The 26,018-nt window shown below is 35.9% G+C and overlaps 1 long non-coding RNA gene across 1 annotated transcript; it reads left to right on the top strand.

Annotated features, from left to right (window-relative positions):
* Positions 1–8,620: 8,620 nt before the first annotated feature.
* Positions 8,621–15,143, top strand: LOC131855983 (uncharacterized). The gene is made up of 2 exons (XR_009372631.1): positions 8,621–9,035; positions 14,503–15,143. It is a non-coding gene; the product is annotated as an uncharacterized LOC131855983 (long non-coding RNA).
* Positions 15,144–26,018: the final 10,875 nt, after the last annotated feature.

Below are 26,018 nucleotides of genomic sequence, written 5' to 3' on the forward strand. Positions count from 1 at the left end.
TTGTCCATGCATGTGTTTAAACTAGATATATATGTCTTAAGGGGATGCAGGCCTAATTGGGACATGTGGCACTTGAAAGGGGATCAAACTATTTATTAGGACATGTGGCTTAAAAGGGGAATGAGACATAGCTTAAGGGGAAATGCATACATGTTCTAATGTACATGCATGACCCTTTAGCACATAATATGACCCCTTAGGACACCATGCGATCCTATGGGGTCATACATGTACATTGTCCTAGAAGGGGTTGAACGCATGACTCAGAGCGCATGCATGTGTGTGACAGGCCTTTAGGACCACATTGTGTTCTAAGGGGTCATGTGTGATCCTAAGGGGTCACACATGTGTTCTAATACATGTGTGACCCCTTAGGACCACATATGAGCCCTTTTAACATCCTATACTTAGTGTATACTATTAGTGAACAGATTTGTCCTTCAACAAATACATACACATACTAACTCCAAATGCCCGGGATAAAGGACAAAGAGCACCAACAGTTGGATAGACTATAATTGAAATGATAATCTTCCTCTGAATTGAGAGGTACAACTCCCTCTTTACAAGATTTACAATGAATTTTAACCAAATTTTATCATATAATTCACTTTTAACCAGAAAGCAAAGAAAGGTTTTAACATTCACTTGTCAACACAAAATGAACGCCTCACAATGATTATCGGAATGTATAACAAAACATTAAACTTCAAATAACGATTAACCTATATAAAGTGATCAAAATATTTGAACTCTGATTGATACTCGCTCATGCCTCACAGGACAAGGGGAATCAGAATATTCAAATGCTTTCAGCTAATTTCATTCATCAGATTGATTCACAGACTTGATATTAGATAAAAATCAGAGAAAGGAATCCAATACATGAACATATAAATATCCCAACAGAAATATTTTATATATTCAAATGCACAGGTTTCAAAAGTTGTATCAGACATTCCATTCCATTCAAAGATGGAGTATTTCACTTAAATTAACAAGTAAAACAGTCTCCTATCGTTTACACTTCCCACAATTCCTAAAAAAAAAAACTCTTCTATTGTTTCCAAAATCACAGTTTCAGAACCCCCACTCTTTTCTTTTATTACATACATATAGCTAAGAATATCAGTTATCAATAACTGATTCTTGAAAGATTATTAATTAATCTTTTCCTTTATCCTCTTCTTCCGACAACTTTTTTTATTTTGCTTCAAATCTTTTATCTCGAAATTTTTCATAGACCTGTACTCAGAGATAAATATCTTTTTAACCTGACCATATTTTTCAAATCTCTTTGGTGACAATTTAGAAAACTAGTTTTTATAAAACATATTAAAATTTCATCGCGATCCAACGGTTCAATTGAAAGTTATGCCCCTCGCACCGAGCCTCCGTTTTTCCATCTCAGAAAAATCTGTGGTTCCAAATTACTTTGAAAATTACAAACATTAGCCATGTCAATGTTATTGGATTTTTGAAATTTTTTAAATATGGAACTCACACATGTTGAACCTGCATCTGATGAATCTTTGAATTCTGAATTTGAACTTTTGAAATTGAACCTTAAACCTTGAACCTACGTGCTTGAACCTGCGGGCTTGAACCAAAGAAGGTTCAAAGTTCAAGTTCAAAGACCAAAAATTACAATGAACCCGAAATTTGAACTTTGAACTTTTTGAACTTTTTGAACTTTTTGAACCGCTTGAACCTTGAACCTGCGAACTTTGAACCTTGAACCTTGAACCTGCAAGGTTCAATAGTTCAAGTTCAATGACCACAAATTACAAAACCCAAAATTTGACTTTGAACTTTTTGAACCTGCGCACTTGAACCTGCGGGCATGAACCAAAAAGGTTCAGTAGTTCAAGTTCAATGAATAAAAATTACAAAGCCTACTCCAGTTAAATTCTAACTTTGAACTTGAACCCGAACTTTGAACTTTGAAAAGGTTCAAGGTTCAATGACAGTTGTTCTTTTGGGCTGCCATATAAAAACTTGCATAACTTTTTACTGAGAGCTCCGTTTTTTATGAAATTTTAACTGTAGAATAAATGGGCCTAGTATAGCATAACCCATAAATTATTTTTGCATAGGAGACATAAGACTTGAAATTTCATTGTTTGGGTATATGGGTAAGCCAAAAATAAAACAATTAAAATCTCTCAACTGACATGGAGTTTGGCCATAAAAACTTCAGCATTAAAACATTAACAATAACTGATTTTAGCTGATTATGAGACTTTAGGCATGAGAAAAAAATATGGGGGTAACATATACAATATACCCCAACTACTAGGATGGTAAAAGGGGTCATATGTGGTCCTAAGGGGTCACACATGTGTTCTAACACATGCGTGACCCCTTAGGACCAAATTATGACCCCTTAGAACACAATGTGATCCTAGTAAAGGCCCATCACACACATGCACACATTCTAACTCATGGTATAATATGGATTGGCTCAAACTAAATTATAGGACACATGTGGCTTAAAAGGGGAATGAATTTGAAAATAGGAGATGGCTTAAGGGGATACACTCATGTGTTATACAATGTACATGTGCGACCCTTTAGGACCACATATGACTCCTTAGGGTGAACTGTGTGATCCTATGAGGTCATATTACACATATACATGGTCATAGAAGGGGTTGAAAGCGTGACTTAGTTCACGCGTGCATGTGTGACAAGCCTTTCTAGGACCACATTGTGTTCTAAGGGATAGTCATATATGTGATCCTAAGTGATCGAGCACGAATGTGTTAGAACACGTGTGACCCATTAGGACCACATATGAGCAGGCTAAATTAATATCCTAGTAGTTGGGGTATAATTGTATACCCCAACTAAGTTAGGATGTTAATATGGCTCATATGTGGTCCTAAGGGGTCACACATGTGGTCTAACACATGTGTGATCCTTTAGGATCACATATATGACTCCTTAGAATACAATGTGGCCCTAAAGGCCCGTCACACATGCGTTCAACCCCTTAGGACCACGTACATGTATGACCCCGTAGGATCATGAATAGTGTCCTAAGGGGTCATGTATGTGGTCCTAAGGGGTCACACATGTACATTAGAATGTGCATGCATGACCCCTTAGGACCACATACATGACCCCTTTAGACACTATGGCTGAGCCTATGGGGTCATATGTGGTCGTAAGGTGTTGGACGTGATGTGATCCTATGTGGTCATAGGGGGTATGTTGTATACAATTTAGATGTTTTAAATAGTTTCGTTTTTGTTGTGATTTTTTGGTTTTGGTTTTCATATTCATTTTTGTTTTCTTCTTGTAAATTAAATGTTTTGGTTTTGGTTTCGTTTCAAGGTTTTCAACATTTTTATTAATTTTATTCGTTTAAAAAAAATCCTAATCTAATCAATTCATTAAAAAAATTCAAACTAAATTTAACTAATTTTTAAACTAAAAACATACTTTTCTAATAAAAAAAATAATTATTAAGCTAAAAATCATTTTTTTTCTAACAAAAAAAATAAATTTAAAACTAAAAATCATTAATAAAAAAAATAAATTTTAAACTAAAAAATTAATCTAAATATGAATTATTGAATAAAAATGGCTGTTGGGCGTACCTGGAAGACTTGCAGGCAGGTTGTTGGCAATTTCTGGGAGGGCTCCACTCCTTCAATCGGGATCCCGTATGGCAAAAATGAACCCCATTTCGTTTTTAAAAAAAAATTATATATTCGAAAGGGATCCCGTGTTGAAATGAAACGGGATCCCGTTTTGGGTTCTAGGCTCAGGATCCCGGGGCCCACGGGATCTCGTTTGTTTTTAGACTCGGGATCCTGATTCGTCTCCTATTCACTCCGCCTGATTTCCACTTTTTAACTAAGTCCAAAACTTCCACATTAAGTGGACACAACTTCTTGCACTTACCCATTTAAAAGGGTGAAAGGTTGAAGCTACAAAAGTTTTCTTTCATCCAGGATAAAGACCCACATCTCATCTCCATTATGCCCTAGATCCTATGTAAAGCATGCTTGATAAGACTCTAGCATAGTTATCTATCTTGGAGCTTCTTTAATATTCATCTATCCATAGGGACATATTGGATCACGCCTTAATAGAATCATAAGTCCCTAGTGATATTAATCTAGATCAATTTCAAGCCATAGTGGGTTAGCTATCCTCATCTTATCAACCTATGTTTAGTTTAGAAAATATGTCATTTTTTGATCCATCAAATGTATCTAATCAATACAATTCTAATTTTAATCTAAACCCTAACGTAACCATGTCTATCATTAGAAAAGGGATCATGAAATTTTTGTAACCTTGAAATTTCATAATGATGCTTAGTACCCCTGACATGTTAGTCATCACCAAGCTTTTGTATTTAAAAGGGTGAAAGGTTGAAGCTACAAAAGTTTTCTTTCATCTAGCATAGAGTCCCACATCTCATCTCCATTATGTCGCAGATCTTGTGTAAAGTATGCCTAATAAGACCCAAGGAAGATCAGTAAAATAACCATCATTGAACAACACTTTATGTATATATAGGGATAGCTTACCTAATCTAAGAAGTCAATGATAAACATCAACATCAGGACATCATTACTGAACATGAGGTCTTAACACCTATCAGAATAACCAATAAAAGCAGAATGAAAATTCTTTGTGATTCCGATAGAACAAGCTATTCTGATAATGTTCCATCGGTTGAGTTATATCGAACAGAACACTTGAGATGTCTATCAGAATGACTACCAAAGACAGAGAAACATAATTTTGTAATACCGATAGAAAAAACTATTCCGACATGTGTATTTCAGAATATGTTATGCCAATACAAGTTTTATCGGAATCATATACAAGATCAGGATATGACTAGAAGGCTATCCAGATGATGCGAGTTATCCTGATAAAAGAAAATAAGAGGAAATTTATCTACAACAGCAAATTTGTCAGAATGGCGCCAAACTTAGAGGCATTGACAGAAAAGAGTTGAGCCGATGTCAAAAAGACTACTCCATTGATTAGCAGGTTGAAACATTTATTGTTGGACAAATGACATTCTCTGAGAATACATTCAGGAAAGTTTTCACACCAGAGTTGCAAACATTTAGGGATGAAATTGGAGTGGGTTGAGAAGAATAATAACAACAAACAAGTAAGTATCTCGAGCAATTCCTCTGTGATTTCCTCAAGAAATTAGTCGAATTGCCTATAAAATGGAAAGTTCTAGTAGTGTCAAGAAGAGGCAGAGAGGGGAAACAAGTAAGGGTAAAGGGAAGAAGCATAAATGAGGCGAACATAGAAACTCAGATAGAGGAGAGAAAACTAAGCCAAGACTTCTTAGACCAATTGCCTAGTTCTACCCCTAAACTTAAGAGGTCTATGCAATGAAAACTCGAAGGTGGTTTAACAATGTGGGAGATGTGTATACAACTATCAGGGGTTATGAGTTGTTTTTGTTCCATTACTATAGGTGTGACAGTCCTGAGCCAAATTGCAACCCATGGAGATTAGGCTTGGGAAAACTAGTTGTTCCCAGTGTTTATGTTAATGTGGATATACTGAAATTGTTGGCACAAAAATATGACCCCAAGAAGAGGGAAATTTGTAGTGGAGATGTGAAGCCTTGTTTTTATGTGTCAAGAGATGCAAATTCTGAAGTTTTTGATTTGCTTGGGATGTATGAACATCCCATTATTCTCGAGGATTTATTGAAGGAAATGTTAGACACCACCTATATAGGATGGGGGCTTCCTCTTCATATGCTTAGTCCTGCTGCACCATTGGAGGCAAATGAAGGACTTGCCTTTCATGTGTATTTGTTCAAAAATTACTTGAAGTATACCTATTACTCAGTTGGCTAGGTCTTGGGGTTGGACACCCCAGATTTCATGAAGATTGAATCCATGGTCATTGTAGAAGATGTTCAGAGCCTGAATGCTAGAGAATTTGAATATGCTACATTTGTAGCAAGGTAGCTTGATATAGGGCTCACTGATATCAAGAAGGATTCTTCCAAAATCTACTTCCCCCACTCTGCCAATGCATATGGTGTTTTAATATGGCAAAGAGCTTGGTCTATGGCTCGAGGAGATGAGAATACATCAATTTGATGATGACAATCAGCCTTTGCCAGCCCAATTATGGACTTCGATATGAGATTGCAGATTTGTGAGATCTAGTTAGATTCATTTTGAAGAATTATTTGTAAAAAGTTTATACAGGTTCTATGATCACTCGTGCAATTTTGCACTTTTAGAAGAAGTTAAGAAATTTATGAGGCCTGCAAAGTTTGGGGGGCCTGAGACAGTTCAACATAATTGGGGTGACTAGTACTGTTTTTCTGATGTAACAATGATTAGAGTCTATGGCTTTGAGGAATCTCCACTTCTATTGCCCAAGACAATTCCTGACAAATTTGCCTATTTGGAAATCATTAGGCAGATGGGAGTTTCAAATCACATGCATTTGAGTTCACATGACAAGAAAACCTTTATGCCTGGAACTTTATGTGTTGGAGAATTCACTGTTACTAGGAAAGAAGGTCAAGAGCTCACATGGCATAAACTAGCCCATTTCAACTTAAAGTTGGGAGCACCAAGGAGAGGCTTTGACCCTGAAGGATATATTCATTCAGCAAAAAAGAAACAAAATCTTGGTGAATATGTGCACATCCCATATATAAGGTATGACTTGATAAGAAACATGGATAAGGAGGAGGCTGAATTGGCCATTGATAACCATAATAGAGAAATAAAGCTAAGGGCGAGAGAGATGCAGACAATTGATGTATCATCTTCTAGTGATGAGGGATCATCAAAAGGAGATGAGATTTCATTTTAGTAGCTCTCCAAGATGTTGATTGAAGAGAAAGTGTCCCAGGTTAGGGATCCAGATGAAGAATTGCCCATAGAAGAGGATCCAAGGCAATTGGCTTGTAAGGATTTCGTGTCTAATGAAAGTTTTGTAAAGTCTTATGAATTTAAGTCTTTCTTGTATAAAATAAAAGGTAAACCAGCTAGGGAGAGTGTTGGAGAGGTGAATGCCTCTAATGAAAACCAATTATTAATTTCTTTGAGAAATGAAGTAGAACAAGAAATGAATCAAATGACTCTTGAGAGAGGGAGGAAACTACTTGAAGATGCAGACATCTTAATCTTTCTTAGATGGGATCTAAATTCAGCTCTAATATTTGATACACTAGTGGAAATATGACCAATAAATGACTAGGTGACTAAATTTTTTAGTCACGATAAGTAAAAATGACCAAATTTTAGTCATTTTTTGCAACACAACTATACATGACTAAATAAATGACTAATTTGGTCATCGGGTAAGAAAACACAACTATAAATGACTAAATAAATGACTAATTTGGTCATCGGGTAAGAAAACACAACTATAATTGACTAAATAAATGATTAATTTGGTCATTAGGTAAGAAACACAACTAAATGATTAGTCACAAAAAAAAAATGACTAAATAAATGAAAATATATTATAAGTGGGTTTTTCATATTTTTTCCCATAAATAGATTTAGCATATACTAAATGAATATGCATATCAATTACAGTTTTGGAATATTCTTGTTGTTCTTATAATAAAAAATAGCTTTTGGTGTCTTTGGAAAAGGGTATTTTTGGAAATTCTTAAAACCTTTACTACTCTTCCCCAAGGTCGTCGTTCCATTGTTGTTATCTGCTAAGACTTCCTTATCCACTAGGATACATCTTTACTATCTATGTCCATCATAATGACTGTTTTGACAGTGTTGTGATCTTATTTTGACATGACTATCAAATAAAATCTCCTCATGCTATTGTTGGATCTCTTTAGGTTTCCGTGTATGATTTTATGGGAGTAAATTACTATTAGTCACAAAATTAAAAATGACTAAATAAATGACTATTACTCCTATCATCATTTTCTAGTTTCTTATAAATATTTAATCATTTGGTTCCATTTAATCCACCTAGGATCATAAGCTAGAATTATAAAATATAATTGCTTGTTAAGGGCGTTGTAATCAAATTATAGATTAAATTATTTTTTTCAAAATTTAAATATAATTAAATTTATAGAGGCATAGATGAATCATTAATGAATTTAACTAAATTGAATAATTTTGTCCAATATAATTGAAATATTAATTTAATTATAATTAAAATATATTATATTAAATTACATTATAAAATTAGATTATCTAGTCTCTCTCACATTTTAATTATAGATGACAAATTCAGGAACTTTAAAATATTGATTTGAAATCAAAATGGGGAAATAAACCGAGTCAATTGTACTCTATTTCTCATCTAAATTATATTTACTTCATACATTATAAAACATTTTTGTACAATTTATAGTTGAACTATATTTACTTCATTCATTCATATTTATATTTTTAATATTTTGAAATCAATTCATATACATTTCTATTATGATTTTATATCTTCCAACATATTCTTCAAAATATTATGATTTAATAACTTCTAATATATTATTCAAAATATATTTTACTAACATGAAACTATACGAAACTATTGCACCTCTTTTGATGCAAATGCTAGTAATATTTATTTAGAATTAAAAGGGGGTTTTAAATGTCATAAGGAGGACCAAGGTATTAATCAAGCACCTTGAAGGTTATATGGATGGCTTCCTAAAATTATCTTTCCTTTTGGTTTTGAGCCAAATCTTCCAAATTTTTCCCTCCCACGTTGAAAAGGTAACAAATGTGAAAGGAGGGAAATTAGGGGGAAATTGAAGGACAAAAAAATCAAAGTTCATGAAGATTTTACATGCCTTCAGGGTTTTTCTTAAGTATACCCAGTTTTATATTATTTCTAAGATTTCACGGCTATGGAAGGTGGAGTTGCCCGCCTAAACAACTACATGCAAGCCTAAGGTCATCACTCTTTTACCATTGAATGCCCATCAAAGATTTCGAATCTAAGAGATCTAAAGATCCATGCATGAAAAGAGAAATCCCAAAGCTTCATATAGGAGCAAGCACAAGGAGTTCCAGCCAATGACTTAAGAAGAGGTAGGGTTTTTCATCCAAATCAACACCCTATGTTGTGAGAAACAAGTCCTTTGCATTTTAAATCTTCTTGTTTGCATGTTTAGATAATCATACCAGGATTCCATATAGCTATGATAAGTTCTGAAGCAATCATTATTAAGAGATAAATGATAAAAAAATTCAATCACATAGTAGCGGGTTGAAAGAGAGCTTCATAGGGACTATGTACAATCATATGAATCTAAAGTAGGTTGAAAGAGAAGCTTACAAGACAGTGAAAGTAGTCAAGTCACAACACTTATAGTGAAAGTAGTCAAGTCACAACACTTATATTGAAAAGGACAGTTAATATGAGCCCCAAAACAATCAATTAGAACATTCCAAAGGGCAACATTAGAATGGTCCTTGATTTGATTGGTTCTCAAATGGATATCTTTATTAAAATGTGAAAAACACGAGGATAGATTGTTAGTGTTTCTGTGCTCAATCAAAGACAATGAAATTCCTTCAATCATGCTAAGTTTAAGGCAACAAACCTGTGACAAATTAGTGTCTTAGGTATTTTATCAAATGGCATGTCTTAGATTGATATCCTTCTTCTTTAATCTGAATTAGGTTCTATGCCTTATTTTGATAGTAATCTTTCACTGTTCACTGCCCTCAAATCTGCCTTTATTCACCTGGAACTATGGCTACTCTGATTGTATGAGATAAAACAGTCAATAGAACAAAAGGGGCAATGATTGTGGTGTTGCAATGAAGACCAAGGAGAAGATAGCCATTTAAAGGGTTTGCAACAGTCTCAAAAATGAGATATTTAAGCCTCAAACTGTTGTTTGATATTTTACCAACCCCTAGGCTACTCTTAACTCGAGTTAGAAGGTCATTTTAGGACCCTAAAACTTCATTTAGGACTGTAACCCTCTATTCTAATGATGCTTCTTACACCCTTGTGGTTATGAGAACAATGAGACGCTTTCTACTGTAGTATCTTATGGATTGTGTGCTTTGCCTTTTTGAATTGAAGTTGCTGGTATATGATTTAGTAGTGATTTGAGATCATTTATATGTGACTATCTTCTGAGTCTTGCCTTTTGGATTGACATTGATTGTTGTCTTGATGAGATTAGCTTATCATTCATCTTAGTCATTATTGTCCTTTGGATTTGACCCTTGATTACTCTTGAAACTTTATCTCATTATTGGTGGGCTGGAAGGCCTATTCGGTAACCTTTAAGGCTGGCTTTCTTTGCTCATTACAAATATCTTTGTCTGTCCTTATCTGATAATAAGGCATAATCATCGAGCCCCTTTATACTTTCAGTCCCTGTGAGGCTGTTGTCTAACCCTATTTGCAAGGCAATGAAAGCTTAAAACCCTAGCATCATCCCTTTATTATTATCCTTAAGCTACTCATTGAAAGAGTATAGTTGTGGGATTGCCACTACATCTTGCTACACTGCTATCTCATGCATTCAAGATTGATCTTTCTCAACTGCAACATGATATTCCCTTCTAAATTGATGCATCATTTTTAGAAGGCCTTTTCCCCTAAAGTAGACCTCTAACTGGTCTAGAGCTAGACTTTACTCTTTTTCACAGGTCTACACTAAACATAATTGTTATCCATTTCAGTGATACATCTGCTATTGTTGTCATCTATGACTGCAAGCTGAATTCTAGGGTATTATAGTCACTATTTTCTTGAGATAATTCCATGTGTATATCCATTAGGCTTTTGTCTTTGATAAAGGACCTGGGTTGCAAATGTGCTGTATCAAAACCTCCTCTTTCCATATGCTGCAAATTGTTTTTTATTTTCTCTTCTGTCATGTGAGACTACACCTATCCTTGTTCACTGCTCATAGTCCATTTGATTGATCTATGTATAGTATCTATGTTTGTGTTCAACCACCATGATTTCTCCTTTGACTGTTGTAGCTCTTCCCTTGAGGATCATTCATGACTATGACCTTTTAATCATTGTCCCAAATAGTCCCATGATTGTGTTATGAAATCTGACCTTTATTGATGCTAAGATGATCTCTTTATTTTGATTATCCTTTTTTGGTTGTCAGGACTTCATTCTTTTTTGGGAACCTTCTACACTACAGTTACACGGGTTTGTTTTCCGTCTTTATTTTAGACCTTGAATTAATGTTATAAGATCGTTACTATACTGTGATTGACAAACTTGCAACTTGCCTCTGAGTCCTTATGGGCTATTATGACCCTTAGGATTGGGTGACTACACTTTGGCTTCTATGAGACTACTATGACTGTTCACTAGCTTTTGACAGTCATGCTGGTTGGTATCACTGTCCTTTTATGGCTGCTTGCTACTTCTGTACACTTTGTGGTTGTGAACGTCTGAGACCTTACTCACCATGTTTAATTTCTTCTCTTCATGACTTTGATGCTCTATTTTGATTCTTCATGGCTTTGAACATAGATTCACAAGGCATTTCAACATCATATCTTGATTGTTTGACCTTTTGGAATCTTGACTGCGCTATTAATCACCTTTTCTTGGCATTATATCTTATTAGCCATTGATGTATTAGTTGTTAATTTCATATAGTAGATGTATAATATTTTGATGCTTAAAGACATTCTTGTAGACCAAAAATGACTCTTGACTGTCTCTCATAACTGTATTCCAAAATACCCCTTTCATTCATCCAAACCAACCCACTATTCTTTCTTCAAACCTGCCACTAGGACTGCATTTTCATCCATTTACCCCTCTTTGGGCTGCCCTATTTTGATTCTTCACGGCTTAATATGAATGTTGGTGATTCATATCACTATAACCATGCTCTTTCTCTGTTTTAAGACTTGAGGGTTCAACCTTCTTAGGTCTGCAATCTTCTGTGATGAGGGCTCTTACTCTATTGAAAGGTTGTAACTCTGTGGCTTATCCTCTTTGGTAAAAGGACTATATGTTACTCTGAAAATGTTCACAAGGCTATGACTGTCATGATATTCTACTAATAAGGGTTGCTATCTCGTACTGCTACAAATCTTTGAGGAAGCAATGAGTCTTTTGTTGAAGGGATTTTTCATTGATAGTTTGATAGAGAAGTTGACCATTCACTAATACATCTCTTCCTTTTCTCTTGAGGGTTAAGACCAATCCTAGGTCTGCCAAACCCCATCAATATTGTTGCTATTATGATTTGCTTGTGACTTTCCTTAAGACTATCCTTGAGATCCATGCTTTGTTCTAAGAGCTAAGGTAATGCATTTTCTGATCTTCCTTTCATGGCCATGGTTCAAACTTAATAAGATATGACTGTTCTTAATATTTGAATACACTAACTCCTATTACTGCTCCTAGAGGTCTGGTAATGTCCTTTGGCTGCCAGCTCTATCTGTTGCTTTTGAATAATAAACTCAAGACTACCAAGACTTGTGACCATTTCTAAATTGTTCCGTATAACAGTCCCAATGACTGTGCTCTTGAGCTCATTGGTGCTAAAGTAGTGACTACTTTGACTGCTTGGATCTTTCACTGTCGCTTATGTTAAAGAGCATATCATGACAAAAGGTAAATATCATGAAGATTTTAAACTTACACAAAATCCATACTTAAAACTCTAGATAACTGATGGTTACTTGGGACTCTTCCTTCACTTGCATATGCATGTATAACTGGGATATTGTGCTTACAGTGTACCTTCACTTTTCTTCATGAATCTCAAGTCTTTCTTTCACTTCTTCATGTTGTTTGGTTTCCTTCAAAACTAGAAATATGGGCATGAGATGCGTAAAATATTGATGACAAAAAATCTTATTGAAGGCTACAAAACTCCTGGCCACCATGGAAATGACCTAAAATGAAGGAAAACAACCCAAGAACTAGGGCTCATTCAACAAAACTGAAGTGCTCTTTTCTGCTCTTTTCCCAAACCCACCTTTTGGTTTTGTCCTTCGTTGAATGTCACATATCCATTCACTAGATGTGCTATAAAATAAAATGTTCTTGGGCAGTGAAATCTCCATCAACTATGATAACTTCATGATTATGATTTGGATTCTATAATCTTCTTTGTTGTTTGGATTGATGTAGCTTATTTCATGGTAAGGCTTTGCATTGCATAGTCCTAAGGTTTTGAACTCTCTGACATAACTCTTTGACTAAAATTTCCCTAGTAACCCTCTGTGATTGTTTTATATGTCTTTTATGACTGTCCTTAATGTCTCTGTGACTGTATTTGACAGTGGATTGACTGTGAATATGGATGATCAAAACCCTTCTCTGTCGGTTGATGAGTGTTGTCACTGTTGCTACAGGAGTATATCTTTATTGTATTAGATTGATACAAATTACTGTACAATGTGTGCTCTTGACACAGTTTTTAAACTGCTAAAGATGGCTCTTAACTAACATTTTCTTCTTGTTCATAAGTGTTCAAAGCCTATTCATTGTGTTTGTTAAGTCTGAGAACAAAATATGAAGGGCTGAGACCTTGATGCATGGTGATCTGCTCTTGACTCCTTCATCTATCATAACTCATCACTATGTTTGCATGCTATCTCCTTTGCATTACTTTTACCTCCATGTCTTAGACCAAGTCTCTGGTTCATTGCTGTTATGAACTGCTCAGAATGAGGCTGCTCTTTGGCAGTGGTATTAATGTTTTTTTCGTTGTTCATGGTGAATCATGGATGTCATTAGGTCCTTTGGCATTTGTGACTGATTGTGACAAGATCAAAACTTCTTTGAGGCTAATCATGACTATTATATTCCCTTTTTACTATCATTATGATTTTCTTTATGAGCTTACTTTTCTTGACAATATTGTATTGATGGATACATGATTGTTTCATCGCTTTCTTGAATTTCAAGAGTTACTATAATAGTATATAGCATATTAAAATTTAATATGCATTGGTACTAGATCTAGTTAGTACTTTCACAAAATTCTCATATTAAATAGGAATAATATTAGATGCAAAATTAGTTAGGAAACAATAATAAACAATATTAGATGCATTTGAATATTGAACAGATTCATTTTTGAATGTTTTTGAATGTGTACAAGGATCCTTTGTACCCTCAGAACTTTTATAATGATTGCATCCTTTAGTTCTAGACTCCTGCTCTTGTTCATGTTTCCACAATTTGAAAGTTCAACTATGCCAATATCTCTAGCTTAATGCTTTAGATTCCTAAAATTTATTTTCCAAAATCCTCATTACACTTGGTTTTTTTTATCAAGTTTTAATTGTGTTTAACACCTATGATATGTGCCCTTTAAAATGTGTCTCTTGTTCCTAGTACTTCCAAAATGACGAATCCCAAATGCCTTGCTTAGAATTACTGAATTTTGTCACCTCCTTCAGCTTTCAGGTCTCTTTACACTACTTTGACTCTTTTTTATAGTTTATTTAGTTTTCTTCTGCACTTTTATTTTATTTGTTGGCATTATACACTCAGATGAGAATGGTGGATGTTGTCATTGATGGAAACAAGGTTCCACAGGTTTAATCGGCCATAGACTTCACCTACCAACACCGGCAGATACAACAAAGCTTATTCACACCGGCATCCAGTTTACACGGGCAATAGATTGTACCGGCATTCCAGGCTGACTTGGCAATAGTATTGTTTATGCGAAATAAATTGTAAAGTAAATTATAATTGTATGGTCGACATGTTGTATTGTAAAGACTCATATATTTATGAGCTCTTGTAGGTCATTTGAAAGGTATGAAAGCAGTAATATGAGATAAGATAGGATATGATAGCGAATAGTTGTATATGCATTTTGATGTGTTTATTTTAGAGCGAATAAGAAGAAAAGCAGAGCAAAGACTATTATGTATAAGAAGAATCATTTGACAGCATACCGGCTAGGATTTTTGGCAGAGGCAGAACCGGTATCAAACATAGCATAATAGTGAACTCATCCAGCATTTTGATGCAAGTTGTAAGAGTTCATTTTATGTTTACTTCAGTGTGATGTTGTAGTCAGTGTGACTCCATTTTTGTTGTTGAGTAGTGAGCTCTTGGTAGTTGGCCTTCATGCATGTGCAGGCCCTTTTTTGTACTATGTAATATTTATTCATATGGCCAATGAGTAAATATTGTGGGTCACAAATCCCATCGAGGTTTTTCCCTTACCGTGTTTCCTTGCCAAAATATTTGTGTTATGGTGTGCATTGATGTTGATTCCTTTGTTTCTCTTTACTGCATTATTATTTGTTTATCGGTATATTAATCTCAGTTACAGAATTGCAAATAAATTTAAATCTTTCATAAACCGGTCAAACACTGATTCACCCCCCCCTCTCAGTGTCTTTGGGGTTAATCAATTATCTAACAATTGGTATCAAAGCCTGGTCCTCTATTTGCATAAGCCTAACAACTTGAGGAAGATTCTGAAACTGGTACCGATGGAAAGTTTGAGACAACAGTTGAAAGGGGCTCTTGAAGATTTTGATGCAAAAAAATTAATGAATATCAAACTGGAAGGAGAACTTAGATCTGCTCAAGAATTCATCAAAGCACTTCAAGAAAACCTAGTTATGGCACAAAATAAGAGAAAAGAATTACATGTATAACTACATAATCAAGATGATGAAAAAGAAGAAACTCTCAGAGATATTGCAGAGAAACTGAGACAAGAGAACAGTAACATGAAGAATGAGATGCAAGACTTAACCATGAGACTATGTAAGGATATTGAAGATAGAAAGAAGAATCAGAAAGATTTGGCCAGATGATTTAATGAAAGAGCAGATGAATCTACAAGGCTTAGTCATGAAAATGATATGCTTAAAACATAGTTGATTCAGATGCAACATGACAAAGAGGAACTTATGAGACTAGTTAGCACTCTGGAAAATGAGTTGGTCACTGCAAATGAATACAAAGACAAATTCAAAAAGAGCTCAGACAAGCTTGATGATATGCTGAAAAGTTAAAAACCTGATGGAGAAACAATTGGACTTGGATTTGAACATGGAGAAAGTTCTGGAACTGCAAATAATCATGATCACAACAAACTGGTAAGGCAACCTAATGGTTATAAATTCAATGGCAAATGTTTTAATTGCAACAAATTTGGTCATAGAGAAAATCAATGCAGATATAGGAATAATTAGAATACAAACTCATTTACCAGTCAATGTTCCAAATACAATAAATATGGTCATAAGTCAAATTATTGCAGAATGAATGTAAAATTCTATGCTTGTGGTAGATTTGGACATCTATCTAATCAATGCAGAACTCAAACCGAGCAAGGTTATGGAAAAGCTATTCAAAGAAACAATGTAACTTGTTATGTATGCAACAAGATTGGGCATATTGCAAGATTTTGCAGAAGAAAGAATGTACCAGCAAACAACAAAGGATCTAATGTCAAAGGCAAGGAAAAGGTGAATGAAATCAAGCAATAATTCTCTAAACAATGGGTCAAAAAGACAGATCAGAGAAATGATGAATCTGGCTTTGCACCGACAGAACAAAGCAATCCTGCACCGGTAGGAAATTATTCATCTAACTAAGGAATAATCCTTAGGGGTAAGGCAACTAATTGAAGATCATGTATTTTGCCCCTCAGATGATGGTAAAGTCATAATCCTTCTTTACCGGCAAATATGTTGAGTTACAATGGAAATTCACTAACCGAGGAAGCATTTAATGCGCTTGTTAGTTAACTTTTTGGCTATAAAGCATTGAAATTTCTCATTTCAACTCACCAAGCATTCAAGTATTCGAAGAGCACATAAGTAGAGCACCGACATTCAAGAAGCAAAGCGACAACGATTTTCTAGGGCATCGAAGGTTTTCACTTGCATTCGACAGAAAACGGTATTTATTTTACGTCATGGCTTCTTCATCTTTCGTTCCTAAATTCATAGAGCCAGTTTTTAAGATAATTCCTAAGATAGCTAAGATGGATGACTCTATTGGAGCATTTTCAAAAATTCCGAAGGGAGTCGCATTCGCAGAAGACCCTAGGGCATACATTCACTGTAATATTGAAGATTTAGGGTCTGAGGATATAAAGAACATGTTTATGAAAGTCATCACAAACAACCAAGGTGTAATCAAACTTGAACATAAGATTGTGGAAGATTTAGGGTTAGTAGACATCCTTTATATGCTTGAATTCAAAGATGAAATTGTTCGATATGTTCTAAGTAGAGTTCACGTTGCATTCTTATGGCTTGACTCCGTCTTCAAAATCACCAAGGAAGCTATTAAAGTTGTTACATGTTTACCCTCTACCGGCACAAGGCCTGAGAAGAAGAAGAAAATTCCAAACAAAGGTGTTATGGATCTAACCGGCGCTACATCTGATAACAGATCACTCAGGGTAAGTGACATAATTGATGACAATGTTAAATATGCCAGCATGGTTATTGGTTACAAGGTTGCACATGCAAATAGGTTGAATTCTGTTTCCAGTCTATGCATTCACAGTGCTTATGAAATGGCAAAGAATAATATAAAAATTGATCTTTGTGAATGGTTAAAAGATGAATTGATAGATAACTTGGACAAAATCAAGGGTGATAAAAAGGGAACATTCAAATTTGGGAATTTACTTGTATGTTTGATGCTATACTTCTCGAAGGAGATTCCCGGCATAGGGCATAGAGATTTTGCCTATGATATTTCTATTGGAAAACAGATTAAGGAGGCAATTTCTGGCATGGGTTTAGAAAGAAACAAGCAGGTATGGGGATACTTCAAAAAATTTCAAGCAAGAATGAAGCAAAGGGAAATAATCCCTCAGAGTATTGTTGATAAGTATGACAAATTGATATGCTTTGTTATAAAGAGAGATGAAACATGGATGGAGGTTGTCACACCTAGAACTATTTGGGTAACAGAAATGGGATATGAAGTGGACATGTAGTACCCCTACCCTAATCTATTTCTAACCTTGGTTTAATCTTGATTAGTTTATCGTAATATTATGTTATAGTCAGATGTTTGAATTAACGCATAGCTATTGATGTGGTTTTCTCACTAGTTGTATGCAAGCTGTTAGTGTACGTATTTCGTGGTATTAATATCAGGCTAACGCTTTCATTAAATTCTATATATGTATGCATGTATGACTCTTGGTTGCAGGAGATTTCAGGTACGAAGTCGCATGAGTGCGAGGTTCGTCGTCACCTGGTTTTGCAGGTTTGAGCATACCTCTTTAATCCTTAGGGTTGGATTAGGTGGTCGTAGGACCCTAGTTGACCTTAGTCGTGCTCCAGTGAGCATCGCCAGTCGTCGTCGGTAATCCCTTTTTGTTTGGGTTTGCGAGTCGTCTGTTTGGTTGACCTTCTCGGTTTGCGTGCTTGGTGTGTTTGGTTAAATTGATTATTTAGTCCTTAGTAATTATTTTGATTAATTATGCATTTGTGCATTAGAGATTTATGGATTAAGTTAATCGGGTTTTCGTAATGCGATTTTCGTTGTTAATGAATTGCCTATGTTATTTGGGAGTAAATTCGATTAAATGACTGTTTTGAATATTAAATGCATTTTATATATGCTGTTGGAAAGAAAGTTTTGTATTTAATCGCAATAGACGTAATTGCATTCTGTTGGATTCGGAAATTTGAAAGGTTAAATTTGACATTTTGGAGAAAATTTTTGGTTGAAAAGATTTTGGAGATGAAATTGGAGGTTTTTTGGATGGAGAAGGAGGGATTTGGGAGTTGGAGATTGGGGTTCTTCGTCAGATCTTGCCAGGAATGCGAGATCAGGTAGGATCTAATTCTCAAGTTTAGTTGTTGTATGAAATGGAAATGGGAGTTTGGATGTTTTCATGTTATTTGGTTTCAGATTCTTTTGGCTGGAAATGTTTTTGAGGTGGTGTTATTCCTTATTTCCTTTTGGGTGTTTGAAACCCCCTTTTTGTTTTGGAATGGATGAATTCCATCAAGAATCTTGATGCCAAACTAATTTCGTTGAAATCGGATTTTATATTAAACCGAAATTTATAAGCAAATTTTGTTGTTGTTTTAAAAAAAAAAAAAATGAAACTGTGTTTTGGGGATTGGAGGCGGGGAGCGGAGCTCCACCCGCTCCGCCTCCCCTCTCCCCCGCTCCTCCCCTTTCTCCTCCCCCGTTCCCGTGCCTTACGCTCGCAGACCGCAGCGCCTGCGGCTCACGGCGGTGGCCGCAGGGCGCCGCGGCGCCTGCGGGCACCGCCGTGGCGCCGCTTGCGCGAGGCCTTCCCCAGCTAGGGTTTGGGCGCCCAGCCTTTGCCATTGGGAGGTGGGCCCGCCCTAGCACCCTTTTTAAAATGTTTTTTTTTTAAAATTAGTTTTTAACAATGTTTTTTTTTTATGTATTTTTTTTTTAAAAGAAAAAAAAATATATAATGTTTTAATATTATTTAATGAAGATTTTTAATTAAGTCTTGATGATGAAAATGGGTCATGAATGTATTTGTTGATGAATTATTTTTTTTAGTAGTTATTATGCAAGGCATAATTTTAATGGTGTGTAGTTTGAGAAGATAAAATATGTTTATGTTGGATAATCTTTTGGGAGGTAAAACGTACTTTATTCCTAGATTTATATTGTTTGAAGAGTTTAAGGGTATAAGTCATCTGGAAAGGTTAGAAATGAATAATTAACCATTGATCATTAGAAACTGAAACAATGTGCTTTTGGGAATGATTATCTTCCTTAGATTCTCTTTCTACATTTTTATTTCCGTAATCCGTATAATGCATCTGGGATTGAAAATTCCGAATCTGTAGAGATTGATTTTGAACCAGTATGTCTATGATGTTTTGTTGGAGATTAAATATCTTATTTTAGTTGATTAATGGTTGTCTGAGATTTATTAATATGAATTGGTTTAAAAACTCTTTATGGCTTTATATGTCTGTTCGATGCCTTGAACCTTCAAGAGTTAGAAAACCAAGACCAACTTATCCCTTGATGAGGTAGATAACTGTAATTTGATTGGATCTTGTAGAAAACTTGATCGTCTTGTAATGATTAAATCAATTTGAGGAAATATTGTCTTTTCTGATTATTGCCTTGCGAGTTTAATTTCTGTATTCGCCTTTAATTATGAAATGGCATGTTTTGCTTTGTTTAATAGGACCCTGTCGTATGGATTGACTTGGGGTACCTGTTTCAGTCCTCGATTCCGAGTTGACTGTTGTATTGTGGTAGTGTCGTTTTGATCTTATCCTCCTTGTGTGTGAGTCGAATGATGATTGTGGTTGACTGTTGTTGGTCGGGTCTCTAGTTAGAGTACCGTCAGTAAGTGATTACCCTTGAGTCGTGTTTGACAAGATGTTTGTTTCTCTCTTCTTGAACTCCGTTCGTCTGACCATGTCTATTCCTTGGTTTTGAGTTCGTCTGAGTTTAGTCTAGTGTCGTATGGGAAAGTGGCTTTCGATTGGGGGCCGCGCCCAAAGTGGCTGCTGGGTAACCCGTCGAAAGTGAGTCTAATAAGTGATAACCTAATAGTAGATTAGAATGTAATCTCTAAGTAAGATAACTGTGCCTCACACATGGGACGAGTGCTATTATAGACTCGACATGCTATGAGAAGGCCTGAAATGGCAAACCATCTTCCTGGTCTTCACGAGAGGATGTGTGGGTCCACATGAGGCTTGGATGGGCCGGGAGCTCGGATTAGGTTGCCAGGGTAACCCAGTGTATGGGACCGGGACCTATGAAGACTTGCCATGGTATCCATACCAGGTTGTGTGATGACATTTGTCCCTACGATCGCTAGTGTGTTGTTGTTTTGTCCTGTTAGGAGTACCTTTGTGAGTCGTCCTTTTGTCTCTGCCCTTGTGAGTGTCAGTTTCATGGTAGACCTTGGGTGGTGATGGCTCAGTGTTGGGGATGCTCTTCTGGACCTTTGTTTTAGCTTTGATTATGTTCAACTGGATCCTGTTCTTTTCAGGGATCGTTTATGTATTAATGGACCGATGCGGTCGTTTGTATATGGTTTATGTATCGCCTTGATGGCTGGATTGTATAGTGTAACCTCTTGTATTCTTAACTTTATTATTTATCAGAGGGGTCTTGCAGTTGAGCAGACCCGGAGATGTAGCCCTTTAGGGGTGAACTCCGAGATCATTATGGTGTTATGTGATGTATTCTCTTATGTTTCCTCTATTCAGCTTTATCATGTATGATTAACTTATGTTGGAATGGTTAAGTGGATAATTGGAATTAACTATAAATGCTTATGTTCAGTTCCTTCTTGAATATCATGTTGATCGAATGCGTAGGTGGTTTATATGAGATTTATCGTAGATGCTAGTATGCAATCGTCTTTGAAATGCAATAAGTTGGAATATGAAAGAATGTAACTTAGAGTAATGAATTATACTCAGCTGTTGTTAAGGAATTTAAATATGCTTGGAAAGATCTCTTATGTTATGATGAAATCCTAGTGTATTAGAATATTAGATGTATGGTTTGTAATTTTAAATGAAAAGCTTGAATGAAGATTACGAATGGATCTTAATGATGAATCTTCGCTTGTGATTTATTTTTCCCTCTTTTGAAAGATTATCCTGATTAAGAATTATCTCGTTATTAAGATAGTTAGCTTATTGGATTAATTGTGTGAGTTATGTGAATTGTGAAATTTAAGTAATCTCGTTGGGAAACTCTTTAGGTGTTAGTTGAAGTCTTCCGCTATGTAATCTGAATCTTTGTTATCTTGTTGCATCTTTTGTGTTGTAACTTTAAAATTTTTTTTTTTGCACTCTATTATTGTGTTATGGCTTAATCCCTTCGGGGTTTCCTGGCGGGGCATTGCATTTGGTATCAGAGCGCATGTTGCAAACATTGGGATCTCTGGTGTCGCGTGTGCCCTCTATTGGTGTGAGGTGTATCGACCTTATGCGTATGCTTGTCCTCCTTTTGCATATGAGTGATTGAGCAGACCTTAGCTGGTGTGTAACGTGTGTGTTCACACCTGGTTTTCGCCTTCTTGATGTTGGTGTTCGAGTGCTTATTTGTGCATTGTTTGCTTATTGATGTTTTGGTCTACGATTACTCTTATTTTGAAAGAGAGTCGTATGTACCTTCCCTTATTGAGTGTTGTAGTCTTTAGACTAATCCATTTGGATTGGTCCGTGCTTGTCTTGAATCTGAAAGTGCGAATTATGTTGTTGAGATTATGATCTGGCTTAGTGTTGTCCACTTGAAGGACTAATATGGCAATTATTGGATGCTTATTTTGTAGAAAATTAAATGATCATCACCATTTCTCTCTCTCTTCTTTCTGGAAATTAAAATGATTAGGATATGAATAATTATCTTTGATTCGAGTTTTCTTGTTTGCAAGAGAAAGAGGGTGTGACTTCTTGAACCCTTGAGTGAGCCTTATGATGTTTATGTTTTTAGATTATTAAAGGGGCTATGGGCTTCAAAGTTCATATTGGTTATTGGGAGAAAACTGTATGTGTATGTTTAAAGAATTCTCCATATGTATCTTGTAGGAGTAGCATGATTAAATTCTACCTTAGTAAGGTGCATTGCTATGCAGGTAGTTGAATTATGTGAAACTGCTTGGTTTGTAGAAGTGTTAAAAAGAGCATGTTATTGTAGCATCGAGAGAGTATTAATGTGTTTTCCGAAAGATTGTCTTATGTGTTTCATTAAACCAGTTTGACTGAAGATGTATTTTAGCAAATGCTCCATTGAACTCGCTTTTGGGTATATGTAATTACCTTAATGTGGTTAGAAAGTGCGAAGGAAAAAAAAGCTTGTTTGATGTGCGTGCATTAATATGTGTTATTTGGGGTAATAACTCTTTGCTTATCTTTGATCGTAATGTGATCTTTTCTAATAGGTTGCAAATTATGACATGTGTCTTTATTGTATTATTTAAGTGAGTGTTCTTAAGAGGTCTTGCATTATCGAAAAGATTGCTTCTCTTGATCTCTGTTTTGTTTGGAAAACTAGAACCTCCTGTTGCAACCATAATTATTGGAAATGTTTTGTTAGGCCGATTGTCATCCTTCTAAACGGTAGCGAAACGAAAACCGTGTAATTAAATGATAGGCTTATAGTGAGAAATTTAATATTATAGCGTGACCTTGATTGATCTTGTGTCTTCGTAGGAAATAGTTTGGTTATCAAACTCTCTTTCCCTTCTCTTTGCCTAATCATGAGATTTTTAGAAATGGTATCAAGAGTGCATTGATTTAGATAGAATGTTTATAAAACATGTAAAATTGTATGCTGCTTTTTGGCTTCATAGTGATAGATGAAAGTCTTAAGCTTTAGAAATGAATTTGCTTAGCTAGTAATTTAGTTACGGATGCTTGGTGAAATGTGATAAAGATATAGGAATGATGTTATTTCCTTATAAAATTGTGAATTGTTAATAATTTCAGTACTTGAATCTAGAGTAAACTTGATTCAGTTATTTATGTAGAAAGCATAATTAAAATCTTCCTTGAATAGATGTTAGCACTGAAAAGTACTCCCCGTAAATGTGACTAAACCAGTGCTGGTGTATTTGTGTGTATTGTAAGAAACCAGTGCTTATTATATGTGCCCATGGATTGGTGAAGTAATCAACCATGGAGGATATGTTGCTTATGAGTATGGGAAACCATACTGTTTATGTAATGTTGCTTATTTGTTTCCCTGCTGAGTACCAAACCTCGGGTTGTGGGTAACTCGGTATGTTAAGGGGTAGTATTCGAAGTAACCGTTCCTTGAATAGTATGGATTGGCGTACGAGTAATGTCGGCGTGAAGCGACTTTAGCTTCTCTACTTCGAGGAATGATATAGTTGTACTACTAAACTGTATCAAAGGTGTACTCAATACTTTCCCTTTTGATGAATCTATTTATAGGTTTATGTGTGGCAGCCTATTCCTATCCTTTATTTTGAGCATATTGATGGAATTCTATTGGAGTATCTGTTGCCTTGTCTTCATGAGGGGCGTGTTATTGTTCTTACATAAGTTGCCAACTGACCAGTGTTGGTAGACTTGTAGGTAGACCTTAGCCATGTATACCTCTGGCTTACGGCGAGTATCCTGAGAGGAACATCGCTATGCGGAGTGTGACCAGCGCGTGCCTTATCCGCGGGGTACACTGCCATGCGGGATACGTCCATTGCGTGCCTTGTCCGCTTGGAGTATTGCCATGCCGTGCTGAGACACGATGCGGGATGTAGTAGACATTTCCATGCGGCCTACCGCTAGGTATTGGGTAGAGCCATGCCACGTGACGACGTGATGCGGGGTGATGTCGAGGTGCACACTGCCATGCCATGTGGATGTGTGACTTGGCCACACCACATGATGAGCTACTAGGATAGCTAGACGATTGTTCCTTCCTTCCTCGTTGGTGGCTAGCTACTAGTCACGTAGTGATGTAATGTGCAATTATGATTTTCTTTTAATTATTTATTTATTTCTTTGTGGGCCAGCAATTTATTTCACTTTGACTGTGAAGGTTTAGCCACAATCTTGTGATCTTTTGCACTTTTGATTTGGTGTTGAGATTCCGGATTATTTTCTTGCCTTACTGTTGGAATTAATGATTTATTATCTTTATTCATCTGTACTTTGGTGGCTAAACCGGTTTATCCTTGTTGTTTTCGTATGCTGGTCTTGTGTTGCAATGTGAATTCCTCTCCAAGAACGTAGGAGACGGGCTTGGATGAGTGTGTGCGAGGAAGTAGACGCAGGGAACCTTGAGGATGGAGGTATGTGAGGCTGTGAAAACAGCTAGGATCCACTACCTACCTATGTGTGGTGACTATCTCTTGGAGGCTAACCACCTTGCTCAACAAGGGATATTCACGAGGGACTTGTATGGAAGGTAGCACCGCTATGGTGTACCCTAGCACCATCAAGCCCTTGAGTGAGATATTGGATATTTATGATCATATTGTTGTTCTGGGATCAGGGATAGAGATGCTGATCATGCATGTTATCTTTGACCGAGCATTAGACATGCTCACATGTGGCCTTTTCTGTTATGCATTCCAGTTATGTGGATGGTTATTGTTTGTATCATGGAGTAAATTGTGTTAGCTTGTCACTATGTTATGGGACATAGTCCTTGGAAAGGTTTTCTTATGCCTGGCAAGTGTAATCAATTGAGTTATTTTTGTTGCTCTTATTTCATGAAAGTTAATTTGGTTGTAGAAATTGATATTTTGAGCTAGTTCTATTCAATAAAATCTTATGATAAAGATGGATTGGTTAAGGAAATTGATCAATATGGCATGTTTTCTTGTCATTTTTGGTCGATGATTATGGTAATTGTTGCTTACCTCTTTGTAATGCTTTAATTTGGTGTAATGAAAGGAAGAAAATTCTTGTTTCTCTGCCATGATTGTGGATAATTCCTAGAATATTTTAAGGAATGTATGGTTTTAGATGTATCTTGCCAATGGATAATGGCGTTTGTAAAGGATTTTGCAATTATATTTCATTTATTTATGGAAAGATTTCTATGTGCAATTTGATCTTTGTTGAATGAGTTTCAGGGCTGATGCATACGACATGTTCTTCATCTAGCCTTACGACTTCCAGGAGTAAGTCGGAACCTAGGGGGGGGAGAATGTAGTACCCCTACCCTAATCTATTTCTAACCTTGGTTTAATCTTGATTAGTTTATCGTAATATTATGTTATAGTCAGATGTTTGAATTAACGCATAGCTATTGATGTGGTTTTCTCACTAGTTGTATGCAAGCTGTTAGTGTACGTATTTCGTGGTATTAATATTAGGCTAACGCTTTCATTAAATTCTATATATGTATGCATGTATGACTCTTGGTTGCAGAAGATTTCAGGTACGAAGTCGCATGAGTGCGAGGTTTGTCGTCACCTGGTTTTGCAGGTTTGAGCATACCTCTTTAATCCTTAGGGTTGGATTAGGTGGTCGTAGGACCCTAGTTGACCTTAGTCGTGCTCCAGTGAGCATCGCCAGTCGTCGTCGGTAATCCCTTTTTGTTTGGGTTTGCGAGTCGTCTGTTTGGTTGACCTTCTCGGTTTGCGTGCTTGGTGTGTTTGGTTAAAT

The sequence above is a fragment of the Cryptomeria japonica genome, chromosome 5 (assembly GCF_030272615.1).
Source record: "Cryptomeria japonica chromosome 5, Sugi_1.0, whole genome shotgun sequence".
Taxonomy (NCBI): domain Eukaryota; kingdom Viridiplantae; phylum Streptophyta; class Pinopsida; order Cupressales; family Cupressaceae; genus Cryptomeria; species Cryptomeria japonica.